This window comes from Perca flavescens, chromosome 6 (genome assembly GCF_004354835.1).
Source record: "Perca flavescens isolate YP-PL-M2 chromosome 6, PFLA_1.0, whole genome shotgun sequence".
NCBI classification, from domain to species: Eukaryota; Metazoa; Chordata; class Actinopteri; order Perciformes; family Percidae; genus Perca; species Perca flavescens.
In genome coordinates this window covers 34,840,917-34,855,785 of record NC_041336.1, presented here as the reverse complement: position 1 = coordinate 34,855,785, position 14,869 = coordinate 34,840,917, and the positions used below count along the sequence as shown (strand labels likewise).

Here is a 14,869-nt window from a genome sequence, read left to right as displayed (position 1 = left end):
TACATACACGCCGTAACAGAGTGTCACTCAGTGCAGTCTCACCACGAGGAGGCAGTGTGTCGACACAGACCCAGCCTTGTACAGGATCAAGCTGTGAGCATACATAAATTGAGGAGAGAAATCTATGTCAAAACTTCCATAAAAAGTATATGTAAAGACCACTTGTAAATGAAATCACAAGAAAATAATCAACCAAGGCAAATAACCAAAAGAAACAAAATGGTAAAATAACCATAGAAAACAGTGACTGGACTGGTCCCCCTTTGAGAAAACAAACATACATTAGTGGCCAGTCACAAAGTCACAAAGTGTCTTGCAAATTATTTATTAGCACATTAATAGTAAAATATAGGAAAAATATAAGCCTACTTTGCAAGGACACAAACTCCTATAGCACAGTTAATGCGGGAGGAGGAGTATTTTCCAGAGCTCTACAGCCACAGCAGCTCATTTGTCAGTGGTAAACTGAAACATACAAAGAAACTACAAGTTGAAAAACATTCTATAAAAGTAGCGCATGGCTTGCGGTGGCATAAGCAACACAAAAAGGGTAACTTTTAGCTTAAATATTTATTGCTACCACATGGCTAAAACAGCTGATAGGCATTACCGTCAATCTGCCCCAGTTCACTCCGTGAAGGACGGGAACTTGTGCCTGGCTATCAACCTAGTGGGACCAAAATCAGAAATCAACCTTAAGCTGTACTTTCTCCCCAAATTACCGCAGCCAAACATTTTCATACCTGGAGAATCAGGAGAATCCATACAAATGCAGTGCGCTCAGTGGGAGGCAACGGGAATTATGACTACACCTGGTGAGCTTTTTAGCACTTCCTGATTGGCAACCGGTCACATGACCGCATGCACATATCAGCTGGTTTCCCACAGTTATGTTAGTTAACGAGTCAAATCAGGACCACACAGGTGAGAGAGACGCCGAAGGTGTTGACGTGATCGCGCTCCGCATGTTGTCGGCGTGTCCCGCGTTTGACGGTTCCTTTCCCGGTTCTTTTTTTCCTAACTACAACTGTCCCGTTGTGGCGTTTCATTTCCGCATTGTTGTGTGCCCCTGCACCTGGGGATGCGCCTGGGGATCGCGTCCCACATGTAGCGGTCCATCCTGTTGTTGTGGCCGGCATGTGGAGCCACATTTCCCTATTGTTGCATTCTCCAAGAGCAGTTGGAAAATCGTGACCTGTACACGTTAAAAATTTGTGACGTGTGTGTGTGTGTGTGTTGTGTGTGTTTCGCACAGGGTGTGTTTGAAGCGTCTAGTGCAGTAGTGTGGAGATGTTTGTAGTTAGTGCTTGCTGCTTTCTGCTTGTAACTTCGCTTTTTAGCTACTGCCGCTGGCTAGCCCCCTTATAGAGGGTAAAAAGAGGAGCCGAGTGCATAAGTCTCCTCTGCCAGTACACCAACAAGACTTATGCAGTGCCTCCTTGCGGCCACACATGGTAACTGGGTACCTCGCAGTCCCAGGCTAAACTGCAAGGGATCTCGGAGCAGCAGTGGGCCCCAGAGATGTGGTGTGCAGGCCCACCACATGGTGTACATGCCCTGACACCCATCAACCACTGCCCCAGCTAAGGGCAAATAGCCCCACTGCCTTGTGGGTTAGCCTCTTGAGGCAAGGCAAAGGGAGCACTCCCCAACAGAAAAACAATGCGCTGGCGGTGCGTAATAGGCGGGCCTAAACAGAGCTAGGTCATCCTGCAGCCATGATGGGGAGCTGGTCGTCCTGGGCTCACACATGCCACCAGACCTAACTCATCTTGGTGAAGATAGTGCTACTTGGGAGAGCGCACCCACTTTAGAACTTTAAAAAATCCGTTGCGCAGGTATCCACCTCTGACCACGGTGAATATTACCTGTATCTACACCTGGTTGAAGACTGGCAGCGATGGGGTGTCTGACAACAGGGGCAGGTTTGAATAGACTGGGAGCTCTTAGTCAGAGCCCTGCACGTCAGCGGCACAAGGTATTGGTCGCTAACAGCTGGGTCTGAGTGGCAGCTGTTCTCGGCAGAACCTTGTGCGACTGAGATTCAAGAGCCGCACTGCTCACCTCAAGTTGAGGAAAGGCCTAGAAAAGGTGGCCTAAAAAATGCCCACTCAACTCACACCTGGACAGGATACCGCACCTGTCAGGTCATTCCACTTCTGTGGTCGAAATAGAAGAAATAAATCCTACAATCTTAAACTGGCAACATGGAACATAAGAACCCTCCTGGACTCCTATGATAGGTCTGAAAGACCCCATAGAAGGACTTGATATTCTGCAGCCGAGTTGAGACGCTATGACATTGACATTGCTGCCCTGAGTGAAACCAGGCTCCTGGATGAGGGGTCTCTAACAGAGGAAGGCATGGGCTACACCTTCTACTGGAAAGGCTATCCCCCAGGTGGACAACATCTGCATGGTCTGGGACTGGCCATTAAGAACACACTTCTGCCAAGACTCACTGAAACACCTGTGGGCATCAGTGAAAGGTTGATGACCCTCCGTATCCCACTGGTGAAGAACCACTATGCCACACTTTTAAGTGTGTATGCTCCAACTCTACCATCTGACAGTGAGTCTAAAGACTCCTTTTATACTGGATGAGGCTCTACAACAGATTCCCAGGAGCAACAAGATCCTCCTGCTTGGGGACTTCAACGCTCGTGTTGGGCAGAACAGTGGGATATGGAAAGGAGTACTTGGCAGGCATGGGACTGGTCATGCCAACTCAAATGGCACGGGGTTACTTACCCTCTGCTCTGAGCATGACCTGACCATAACCAACACCTTCTTCCAGCAAAAGACTAAATACAAAACATCATGGATGCACCTACATTCCAAACATTGGCACCTGATTGATTATGTCATCGTCAGACATTGTGACATCAGAGACGTTCTCATATCCCGGGCCATGAGAAGTGCAGAATGCTGGACAGATCACCACATGATCATGACCAAGGTCCTCATGAAAGTGTGCCCCCCCATGCAAAAACGTGGACCCAGCAGGAGACGTTTCGACTGTGGCCGCCTAGAAGTCACTGCTATAAGGAATGAGTTTCGTCGCTCCCTGGCTAAGAAACTAGGGGAGCTAGAACTCCTCCTGAGGGGTGAAAACGCCACAGAACAGCAGTGGACCTCTATTACTGAAGCCCGTCATGAAGCAGCAGCCCAAACAATCGGCTATAAGAGCAAGAACCATCAAGACTGGTTAGATAATAACTCCAAGTTCATCCGTAACCTACTAAGCACTATGCACAAAGTACATCAGGAATCCATAAAAAACCCTTTATCCAGCACCGCCAGACAGCAATAGTAAAAAGCTCGTCGGGAAGTGCAGAGAACTTACAGAACAAGTGGTAGATGGAGAAGGCTCATGAAATTCAGTCATTTGCTGACAGAAATGATATGCACAACTTTTACAATGCAGTCAAATCCATCTACGGCCCAATAAGTCACCGCATCACTCCCCTGAAAACAGCAGATGGGCTTAAAGTCCTGAAAGACCAGAATAGCTTCCTGGAGAGGTGGGCCGGACATTTTAACACCCTACTAAATCAGGACTCGGATGCAGACTATACCATCCTGGATGAACTGCCTGAATTTCCTCTTATTGAAAACCTTAGCCAACCTGCAACCTTCCTGGAGGTTCTGTCAGCTGTCCACTCCCTGAAGTACAACAAATCTCCTGGTTCTGACAATATTGCTGAACTGCTAAAACAGGGAGGGTATCTCTGCACAAGAACACTACACAGTTACATCACCAAGGTTTGGGCTGATGAAACCATCCCACAGCAATGGAAAGATGCTAGTATTATATGTAATATGTAATATATATGTAAAACCAAAGGGGATAGGGCCAATTGTGACAACCATAGGGGCATATCACTTCTTGCTGTGGCAGGCAAGGTCCTGGCCAAGGTAATGCTACAGAGACTGATCAATGATATCACATAGTCTATGTTACCCGAGTCACAGTGCGGGTTTAGAAAGAACAGGAGCACAGTAGACATGGTCTTAACTACCCGGCGACTTCCGGAAAAGTGCAGGGAGCAACATAAAGACCTGTTTATGGCTTTTGTCGACCTCTCCAAAGCCTTTGACACTGTGCAGAGAGATCTTTTGTGGGAAGTCCTTCTCCGGATTGGATGTCCCACTAAGTTTGTCAACATCCTCCGTCAGTTTCATGATGGAATGACTGCTAGGGTGACAATAGGAGGGCAGCAGTCTAGTCCTTTCCCTGTGTGCACAGGGGTGTGTACTGGCACCACTGCTTTTTAACATCTTCCTCATATGTGTCACCCAGCTTCTCCACAAGGAGATCGAAGACAATAGTGGGGTGACAGTAGTAGGCTTGGGTATCGAGTATTGAGTATTGATTGGAACCGGGACTAGCTTTGCGATTTTCCCGGAATCGTTCAAAAGTTTAAATTTCGATTCCTAGTTTCGATTCACAGTCCGCCGACCGGAAGAAGAAACCGCTGAACACCAACGAAGAAGCGTCCACCGGAAGTGTTGGCATAACTGAGCGAGTCGAACATGGATCGCGTGTGTCGGCGGTCCAAAGTGTGGCTTCACTTTTCTAAACAGAACGAAATCTCGGCAAAATGCAACATTTGCGACAAGATTGTTTCGTGCATAGGAGGGTGCACGTCGAACATGATAAAGCACCTCCAAGTTCATCATGGAGTAGAAATAAATGCGTGCCCCGTCTTTGACACGCTGCGCCGACCGTCCTCGGCTGCCTCTTCCTCTGGCTCTGGCTCCGACTCCCAGCCTGGCACCGCAGTGACTGCACTGCAGTCCGAATCCGGTAAGTAAAACAATACATATACAATAAATAATGTCTTGCGCCAACATTGAGGCAGCTAACAAATTAGCCCGCGTATTTTTTCATAGACAATTTACGACCTGAGATTGCGAACATTAGCCAGGCTGGTGACTCCACGACTCCGCGATGTGCTGAGCCTACTCCGTTCACCTTAGCGGCAAGGGGGAAGATGTCGGTGCAACAAAAGGAAGAGTGCTACAGAAAGGTCACTGCACACATCGTGAAAATGCTGCATCTCTTTTCAGAGGTGGAATCACCAACATTTAGGTTAGTTAAGCAATAACGATAGAGCTAAGCTAATTGATATTGAGCTAGGGTGCGTTTCCGAAAAGCATTGTTGCTAACCTGTTAGCAACTTAGTTGGTTGGCAATGGGAAATTGCATTGCAACCAACTTAGTTAGCAAATATGGTTTTGGGAAACACTCGCCTAAACAATAACAGCAACATTACATGTTTGTTTATGTTTGCAGGGACAAAGATGAAAACTCTAAACCCCAAATACACACCACCTTCCAGGGATTACCTGTCAAACACATTAATCCCATCGTGATACAAAGTTGATAAGTCTAAAATTATTACAGAGCTCAGTGAAGTCAGCGCTCTTGCACTCACATGTGATGGCTGGAGTAGCATCACACAGGACCACTACCTCACCATCACAGCAAACTACATAGAAGAAGGCAAAATGCAGCAAAAAGTGCTAAAAACAAAGGCTGTGTACAAAGCACAGACCGGTTGTGTTGTTGCAGAGGAAATTAGTGATGCTCTGTCAGAGTTTGGCATATCTGATAAAATTGTAGCAGTCACTGTAGATCAGGGGTGGCGAACCTGTGGCTCGTGAGCCGCATGCGGCTCTTTGCCTGCTACTGTGAGGCTCTTACTGAGCGGCTGGGCGCTGGGTTAAAAAAAAAATAAAAGGAAAAAAATAAATATACTGTGTATATATTTATATATGGACCCTTTCACGTTTTGTATCGCGTCGGTCGGTAAGGACCATTGGTAAGGACGGTAACTATGTGGTTTGCCGTAGCTAGCTGTATATCGTGTATTGACAATGCAGGGTAGGTGCTGCTAGTGAGTAAGTGAATAATGGCAGAGTCAGTTGGGAAAAGTAAAGCTAAGCGCAAATATGAAGAGGAGCACAGGACATTTTTATCTGAGTGGGAGGAACTGTATTTTTTTGTGGAACGAAATGGGAAGCCTTTCTGCTTGATTTGCGAGACTTCGCTATTGCATTTTAAAGCATCAAACCTGGAGCGCCATTTCACCTCACTCCATGCTAACATCGCCCGGGATTTCCCCAAAGGCAGTGAACTTCGCAAGCACAAGGTAAACGCGTTGAAACGGCAGTCAGAGAAGCAGACTCAGCTTTTTCGAAAATTTGCGAAGCACTCCGAGACTGTCACGTTAGCATCATATCAGGTAGCATGGAACATTGCTCGTGCCAAAAAGCCATACAGTGAAGAGGACTTTGTGAAGACATGTCTCAAAGATGTCATTGCTATCCTCGCACCTGAAAATGACAATTTAAAGCGGTCTGTGTCAGACCTGCAGCTGTCACGGCACACAGTTGAACAGAGAATATCGGATATTAACAAGTCCATTGCAACACAGTTACATACGGACCTTGAGAAATGCCTGTATTTCAGCATTGCTTTGGATGAGAGTTGTGACATTCAAGATAAGCCTCAGTTGGCAATATTTGTACGGTCTGTGTCAGAAGACTGCATCATTAAGGAAGAGCTCCTTGACATTGTTCCGTTAAAAGACAGGACCCGTGGCATCGACCTGAAAGAGACACTCATGACTGTTGCTGAGAAGGCAAATTTGCAGTTGTCAAAACTGACAGCAATAGCCACAGACGGTGCGCCAGCTATGTTAGGAGCTGCAAATGGCCTTGTTGGGCTGTGTAAAGCTGATGACCGTTTCCCGGATTTTTGGACATTTCACTGCATTATCCATCAAGAGCATCTGGTGTCTAAGAAGCTGAACTTGGACCACGTCATGAAACCAGTGCTAAAAATTGTGAATTTTATTACAGTTCAAAAACCTCATAGCTGAACTTGATGAGGATCTTCCCAGTGATCTGCTTTTCCACTGCACTGTGAGATGGCTTTTAAGAGGTAACATGCTTTCCCGCTTTTTTGAAATGTTGAACCCAGTGAAGCTGTTTCTGGGAGAGAAACATAAGGAATATCCTCAGCTACATGACCCCCAGTGGATTTCAGATTTGGGGTTTCTGGTTGACATGCTGCATCATCTGAACAAACTGAATGTAGATCTGTAAGGAAAGAAAAAATGCTGACTGACCTGGTGCAAAGTGTTTTCACATTTGTCAACAAGCTCAAGCTATTCCAGACCCATCTTCAAAAGAGAGAGCTCCCACATTTCCCATCCTTGTTGAAGGCAAGTGGAGGAGCAGCTGAGGTCTTACAAAGGAGCACTGCACGCTATGCAACACTTGTTGAAAATCTGCAGCAGAGTTTTGAGGACAGATTCTGCAACCTGAGGGAAAAACGGCCACAGATCACCTTCCTCATTAACCCTTTCACTGCTGAATCTGACTGTTTGAAAGCCCCTTTAGTGACAAATGAAGCAGCGTCCCAGTTGGAGATGATTGAACTTTGTGAGGATGACAGACTGAAATCTGTGTTGAGAGAAGGAACCACAGAGTTCTGGAAAACAGTGCCCACAGACAGATATCCCAATGATAAACAGGCTGCACTCAAGCTAATGTCAATGTTTGCAGCAACTTATGTCTGTGAATCAGTGTTTTCTACACTGAAACAAGTAAAGTCAAAACATTGTTCTGTTCTTACCGACACAAAAGTGAAAGAGTTGCTTCGAGTTGCCACAACTGAGTACAAGCCAGATCTGAAAAGGCTTGTGGATAACAAAGACTGCCAAGTTTCCCACTGAGTCAGTCTAGGTAAGAAAGAAACCTATAAAACTGTTCTGCTTTGTATTATGACATCATTAGAACTGTAAGGCGCTGTTGTAGTGTGGGTGGGCATGTGTTGTGTGGTTCTTTGCTAGGGTGTGTTTTTTTTTTTGGGCTCTTTATGCTGGACTGGTTAGCCACCCCTGCTGTAGATAATGCTGCCAACATGGATGTGGCTATTAAAGGGGTGATAGAATGATTATATTGAGTATTTTACACTGTTCCTTAAGGTCTCCTAATGGGGTATGTAACATTGGTTGGCCTGAAAATTGCCCGAATGCTATTTTATTAGGCCCTTAACTACCCTGTGAATATGGCTATTTGGAACAAGAGCTTTTCTTCCAAATATGGTATGCTCATGAATATTCCGAATGAGCTACGTGCTGATTGGTTTGAGCAAACTACATAGAAACACATGGGAGACTCGACAGCAGGTCTCATATTTCAGACACTGCAAAGTTATACATTGTTTGTCGGGCTATTTCATTATTAAATTCACTTCTGAGACTTTTTTAAGTGAGAAATCAACTACATAAAGCTCAAATATGGGCCGTTTAACGAAAATTGATGGCCAATTGCAAATTTGGTAAGACTGTGTGTCGGAGTTCAGCCGCCGGTGCTGCCTTGCCGCCCGGCCTGCCTTCCTTCACAGACCACGGCCTTCTATGAGGTACTTGGAGCTCCATCACGGCTGGCAGCCCACAGCATGGGCTACCAATCGCCGCTGCCCTGACAGAGCTCCAGGACCTGCAACTCCCATCTTACTGCTAGCTAAATGGCCCGTTGTGTGAGAGTGAGAGCGCGGTCAACGAGCTTGTTACACCAACAATCTCTTACTACATGTTATGGTGTAGACACATATAGCCGACGGCTGACCGTTGACAGAAAACCCCGTCGATATGATCAGTCGCGTCCCCGAGGTCCAAAAAACTGCCACAGAACAGACCAAAAAGACGAGACGTAATACATCTCTATAACAGCAGGCGGCGCTAATCTGTAATGTCGCCCAAGAAATGAAAAACAGCTGATTGGACGAACGCGTCACATGGGTTTGTTTTCTCCAGAAATTCAAACCAGACTGTCATGGCGGCCGTTCAGAATACGATCTCATATTGTACTAAAATAGTTCACTGAAACATGTTTCTGAAAACATTTAAAGCGAGAAATAGGCCATGCAGTTGCTGAATCTGTCTTCATTTCAGATCAACAAAGGTCAGTTTAAAAGATTTTCATCAGATATTGAGAGTCTCTAGTCACCTCATTCCGCTCCCCATTTCTGGGTGAGTTCCGACTGCCCTGCCGCCGACCGAACATGTCAGGTCGGCCAAAATGAACGCCGACAGCCCCCCAGACGGACGACGGCACGGGACACACCGAACAGATTTGAGTCACTGACCTCGCCAGACTGTCCCACGGCCGATAATCGGCCTGATGTGTCTCGGCCCTTACACACATGTCACGCCACTCTACAACAAATGTGTAGCTAGCTACAAATCACGGATAGTTAGCTTCATTTTCGGCGTAATTCGAGTATATTTAGGGCCCGAGCGCCGACAGCGGCGAAGGCCCTATTGAAACTGAAGGAATTATTGTTTCTTTCTTTCTATTCTTTTCCCGTCAAATGAATTGCCTTTTTGAGGGGCTTAACATATTCAAAAACTCCCCAAATTTGGCGGTCGCATCAAGTCTGGTGAAAATGTACGTATTTTAAGGGTTTCAGGAATAGGCGCACAAAAATGGCTCGCTAGCGCCCCCTAGAACGTTAAGAAAATTGAGCCCTTGCTGTGTTTTTAAATTTAGACTCACGAAACTGGGTACACATATGTAACATGTCAAGATGTACAAAAAACTTCATTAGAGCCATACCCTAAACCCAACAGGAAGTCTGCCATTTTGATTTCAAAGTTTGAAATTAGTGTGATTTTGGCCATTTCTACATGTCTTACTTTAACGAACTCCTCCTAGAGATTTCATCTGATCAACTTCAAACTCGGTCTGTACCATCTTAAGACGTTAAAGATGAAAACTTGTTAAAAGAAAAACTTTTCGTCATAGGGCGTGGCCGTGGCGGGGCAGCCATTTTGTGCATTTCGCCGCCGAAACAGGAAGTGGGTGTAACTTGAGTGTACGTTGTCCGATTACCTCGAAACTTTTCACGATTCATAAGAGTCCAACCCTGAGGACAAATAACTGCCGATATTTACTTAAAGTCATAGCTCCCCCTAGTAGCAACAGGAAGTAGGCCTAAAAGTCAAGGGGCTATACTTTAACCAACTCATCCTAGAGATTTCATCCGATGGACTTCAAACTTGGTCTGTACTATCTCAACACCTTAACGATGAAAAGTTATTAAAAGAAAAAAATGTGTGTGTGGGCATGGCTTTTGAGTGTTTAGCGATGAACAAAGAAGTTGTTGTAACTTGAGTGTACATTGTCGTATCTGCCTGAAATTTCTCACGATTGACAAGGGTCCAGGCCTGAGGACACCTACAATCCAAAATTGACTTTTGGTCATAGCGCCCCCCCGCTGGCAACATTAAATGCACCTTATATGACAAACATCATCCGATTTGCATGAAACTCAGAATGTGGGGTCTAGTGTTAATTTCGTCAGACGAGACGAGACTAAATATGTTCGTCAACGACCTTTTTTTCCATGACTAAGACGAGACGATGACAAGACTGCGCCAATGTCCAAAAACGCTGACTAAGAACATGCATTATTGTTGACGAAAAAAGACGAGACTAAAATGTTTTGCATAAAATAAAAACTAAGATAAAATCTCTCTTCATTTTCATCTACAATCGTCTCTACTTTTTCATCATGAGATAGAATATTCAGCTGTTACTGAGACCCGGTGCTACGGCACCGACAGGTGCCCTAACGACCGTTATCTACCGGACCAAATAGCCTGCGCTTCTCTCTGATGCTACTAAACGGATGTTAGAGGGAACCGAAACATCGCTGCACGGGGCGCTAGTTAACACTACACTTGGCAGCAGGTAACGTTAGCATACCGTTAGCTAGCAGTTGGATTTAACACAGTTAAAATGCTGACAGCTAAACGGTGTAAAGGTTTGTCTCTATTTCCAACACAAGACGTACAACAGTCTGCAGCTGCCGTTGTCTGAAAAACAACATATATGTTGCATTCACTTGAAATACGCCTCGCCAGTTTCGTGCTGCATTTATTTTATTGTAAAATATCCTTTCCCCATGCAGTGGTTGTTTTTGTTGTTTACTGGTGAAATAAGCAAGAGGCTCAATATTTATATAACTTTATAGCATTTATTTATTTTTATAACTATTTGACTGAAATGGTTATCAGAAATAATTTATTTAAAAAAAGACTAAAATGTTTTGACTAAAACTTGACTAAAATGGCGAGATTTTTAGTTGACTAAAACTTGACTAAGATACCTTGAGTTCTCTTTTGACTAAAACTAGACTAAAATGACAAGACTTTTAGTCGACTAAAACTTGACTAACAAAACATTTTGGCACAAGACTAAGACTAAATTAAAAATAGGTGGCAAAATTAACACTAGTGTGGTCTACATGTGATACTGAGCCGCCCCCTATAATATGGCCACGCCCACTTAGACCACGCCCCTTTCATAACATTGGAACTGTTTAAGGTAGAGTCTTGTATGATGTGTCATTGAACTCAGCAGAGAGTTCCTTCTTCATTGGTGATGGTTTGGCCCGCCCCCTATGCTTAAGCCACGCCCCCTTTCATACCATTTGAACCGTTTAAGGTATACCCTTGTGTGAGGTATCATTGAACTCAGCAGAGACTTCCTTCTTCATTGGTGATGGTTTGGGCTGCCCTCTATGTTTAGGCCACGCCCCCTTTTATAACTAATGACCTGTTTGATGTAGACCCTTGTGTGAGGTATCATAGAACGCAGCAGAGACTTCCTTCTTCATTGGTGATGGTTTGGCCCGCCCCCTATGTTCAAGCCACGCCCCCTTTCATACATGCTGACCTATCTAAGGTAGAGTCTTGTGTGAGGTATCATTGAACTCAGCAGAGACTTCCTTTTTAATTGGTGATGGTTTTACCCGCCCCCTATGCTTTAGCCACGCCCCTTTTCACAGCTAATGACGCAGAGTCTTGTGTGAGGTATCGTTGAACTCGGCGGTTAGTTCCCTTTTCATTGGTGACGATTTGTGGCATCTGAGTGCCGCGCAAATGCACGGTTGCAAGGAGCGGCATCCGCCGGTAACCCCGACGCGCGCCGAGGCGCAAAGGCCCGTCCATCGCTGCTTGCAGCTTTAATTACAGTTTAAATTTCGTCACGTCACTTATATAACATCTAACTAAATGTCTTATAAAGCTAACCATGGTGTCCAATTTCAAGTTAAAGGGGTGATTATTATATTTACACTGAATTATTATATAGGGTATTTCACACTGTTCCTTATGGTCTCCTAATGGGGTATGTAACATTAGTTGGGCTGAAAATGGCCTGGTTGATATTTTATTGGCCCTTATGCATCCCTGTGTTTTGGCTTTTTTGTAACAAGAGCTTTTCTTCCAAATATGGTATGGTCATGAATATTTAGATGAGCTGCGCGCTGCTTGTCACGCCACTTAGCTATACAACATACCTAAATGTCTTATAAAGCTAACAACGGTGTCCGATTTCAAGTTAATGAATATTTGTGAACTGTAAGGGTTTCGTTAGCTGCGACTGTCCCTTCATGTATAATGAATATTTGTGAATTCCAGAGGAATTCTAAGAGGAGGCTAGCTAACTCTCATTGATAGAGCTCCATCCAGCCGCAGGCTCTATCAATGAGAGTCACGGACAAGCGGCGTTTATTTCCCAATCGTTTGTTTAAATAATTCAACACATTGTAATTACACACGTTAAAAGAGTAACTGGAACCTGTGGTAAGAGAGTGCTGGCTTAACAAGCTTGCTGACCGCGCTTTCACTCGCATTTAGCTAGCAGGAAGAGGGGAGTTGCAGGCCCTGGAGCTCTGTCAGAGCAGCGCCGTTTCGTATTCCATTAGCCCAAAACGGTGACTTTGCGCGGGTATGGAGTGCTGTGGGCTGCCAGTCGTGACGGAGCTCCAGGTACCTCATAGCAGGCCAGGGTCTGTGAAGGAAGGCAGGCCAGGCGGTGAGGCAGCAACACAGGCAGCACCGGCCTCTGAACTCCGACACACAGTCGGCCAAAATTTGCAATTAGACATCAATTTTCGTAAAACTGCCCATATTGACCTCTACATAGTTGATTTCTGGTGAATTGAATGGTAAAATAGCAGATGAACAATGTATACAATTTCTGAGATCTGCCCGACCTAGAGTCAGAAAACTAACTGATCTCAGGTCAGTTGTGTAGCCTATGCAAATGTTGGGGCGTGACAAAGAGAGAGAATAGAGCCAAATGAGGAGGAGCCGCAATAGTTGACGTCAACTATGGGGCTCGCTGAGATTCACCCGTTTTCAGAGGCAGTTTCAAATAGTGAGATTTGCAGAGAAAAGAGGTGTCAATGGGATTTAGAGGTTCTATGTATGTCCTAGTTACCCACTAAACTGTCATTATTCAACTATGACAAGGTAAAATCAGTTTTGCAGTCTATCAACCCTTTAATGAATATTTGTGAAGACTAGCTAGGTGTTTTGTTAACTGCGACTGTCCCTTCAATCCATCTATGTGTAGCTAGCTACAAATCACAGATAGTTAGCTTCATTTTCAGCGTAATTCGAATATATTTACAGTTTGAAGTTCGTCACGTCACTTATACAACATCTAACTAAATGTCTTATAAAGCTAACAACGGTGTCCGATTTCAAGTTAATGAATATTTGTGAAGACTAGGTGTTTCATTAGCTGCAACTGTCCCTTCAATCCTAACTGTGTAGCTACAAATCACAGATAGTTAGTTTCATTTTCGGCGTAATTCGAGTATATTTACAGTTTGAATTTCATCACGGCACGTATACAACATCTACCTAAGGGTCTTATAAAGCTAACAATGGTGTCCGATTACAAGTTAATTAATTTTTGTGAATTTCAGAGGAATTCTAAGAGGAGGCTAGCTAGCTCTCATTGATAGAGCTACATCCAGCCGCAGGCTCTATCAATGAGACTCACGGACAAGCGGCGTTTATTTCCCCAATCGTTTGTTTAAATAACAACACATTATAATTACACACATTTTAAATTTAACTGGAATCTGTGGTAAGAGATTGCTGGCGTAACAAGCTTGCTGACTGCACTTTCACTCACACACACCTGGCATTAGGAAGAGGCGAACTGCAGGCCCTGTAGCTCTGTCAGGGCAGCGGCGTTTAGTAGTCCATTAGCCCACAAAGCGCTGACTTTGCGCGGGTATGAAGTGCCGTGGGCTGCCAGCCTTGACAGAGCTCAATCGAGCTCACAGCAGGCCGGGGTCTGTGAAGGAAGGCAGGCCAGGCGGCGAGGCAGCTACACAGGCAGCACTGGCCGCTGAACTCCGACACACAGTCGGACAAAATTTGCAATTAGACATACATTTTTGTAAAATGGCCCATATTTGACCTCTACATTGTTGATTTCTTGCATAAAAAGTCTCAGAAGTGAATTGAATGGTAAAATAGCAGATGAACAATGTATACAATTTCTGAGATCTGCCCGACCTAGAGTCAGAAGACTAACTGATCTCAGGTCAGTTGTGTAGCCTATGTAAATGTTGGGGCGTGACAAAGAGATAGACTAGAGCCAAATGAGGAGGAGCCCCATATTTAACGTCAACTATGGGGCTTGTTGAGATTTGCCCGTTTTCAGAGGCAGTTTCAAATTGTGAGATTTGCAGAGAAAAGAGGTATCGATGGGATATAGAGGTTCTATGTATGTCCTAGTTACTCACTAAACTGTCATTTTTCAACTAAGACAATGTAAAATCGGTTTTGCATTCTTTCACCCCTTTAAGCGCCTGCGATTTGTAAAACTGTGCTGTTTCGCCCACACACTTAATTTAGCAGCACAAAGTCTATACTCCCTAAATTCAGTGAGTCAGTGGGTGGCCAAGGTCCGAACCATTGTGTGGATGAAGAGGTGCTCAATGGCCAAGGTGGTTCTTGAAGAGAAGCAACAACTTCTA

The 14,869-nt window shown here is 44.8% G+C and overlaps 1 long non-coding RNA gene across 1 annotated transcript; it reads right to left on the bottom strand.

The window, feature by feature from the left end:
* Positions 1-377: 377 nt before the first annotated feature.
* Positions 378-785, bottom strand: LOC114556612 (uncharacterized). The gene is made up of 3 exons (XR_003692713.1): positions 744-785; positions 611-667; positions 378-465 (listed from the first exon to the last, which is right to left on the bottom strand). It is a non-coding gene; the product is annotated as an uncharacterized LOC114556612 (long non-coding RNA).
* Positions 786-14,869: the final 14,084 nt, after the last annotated feature.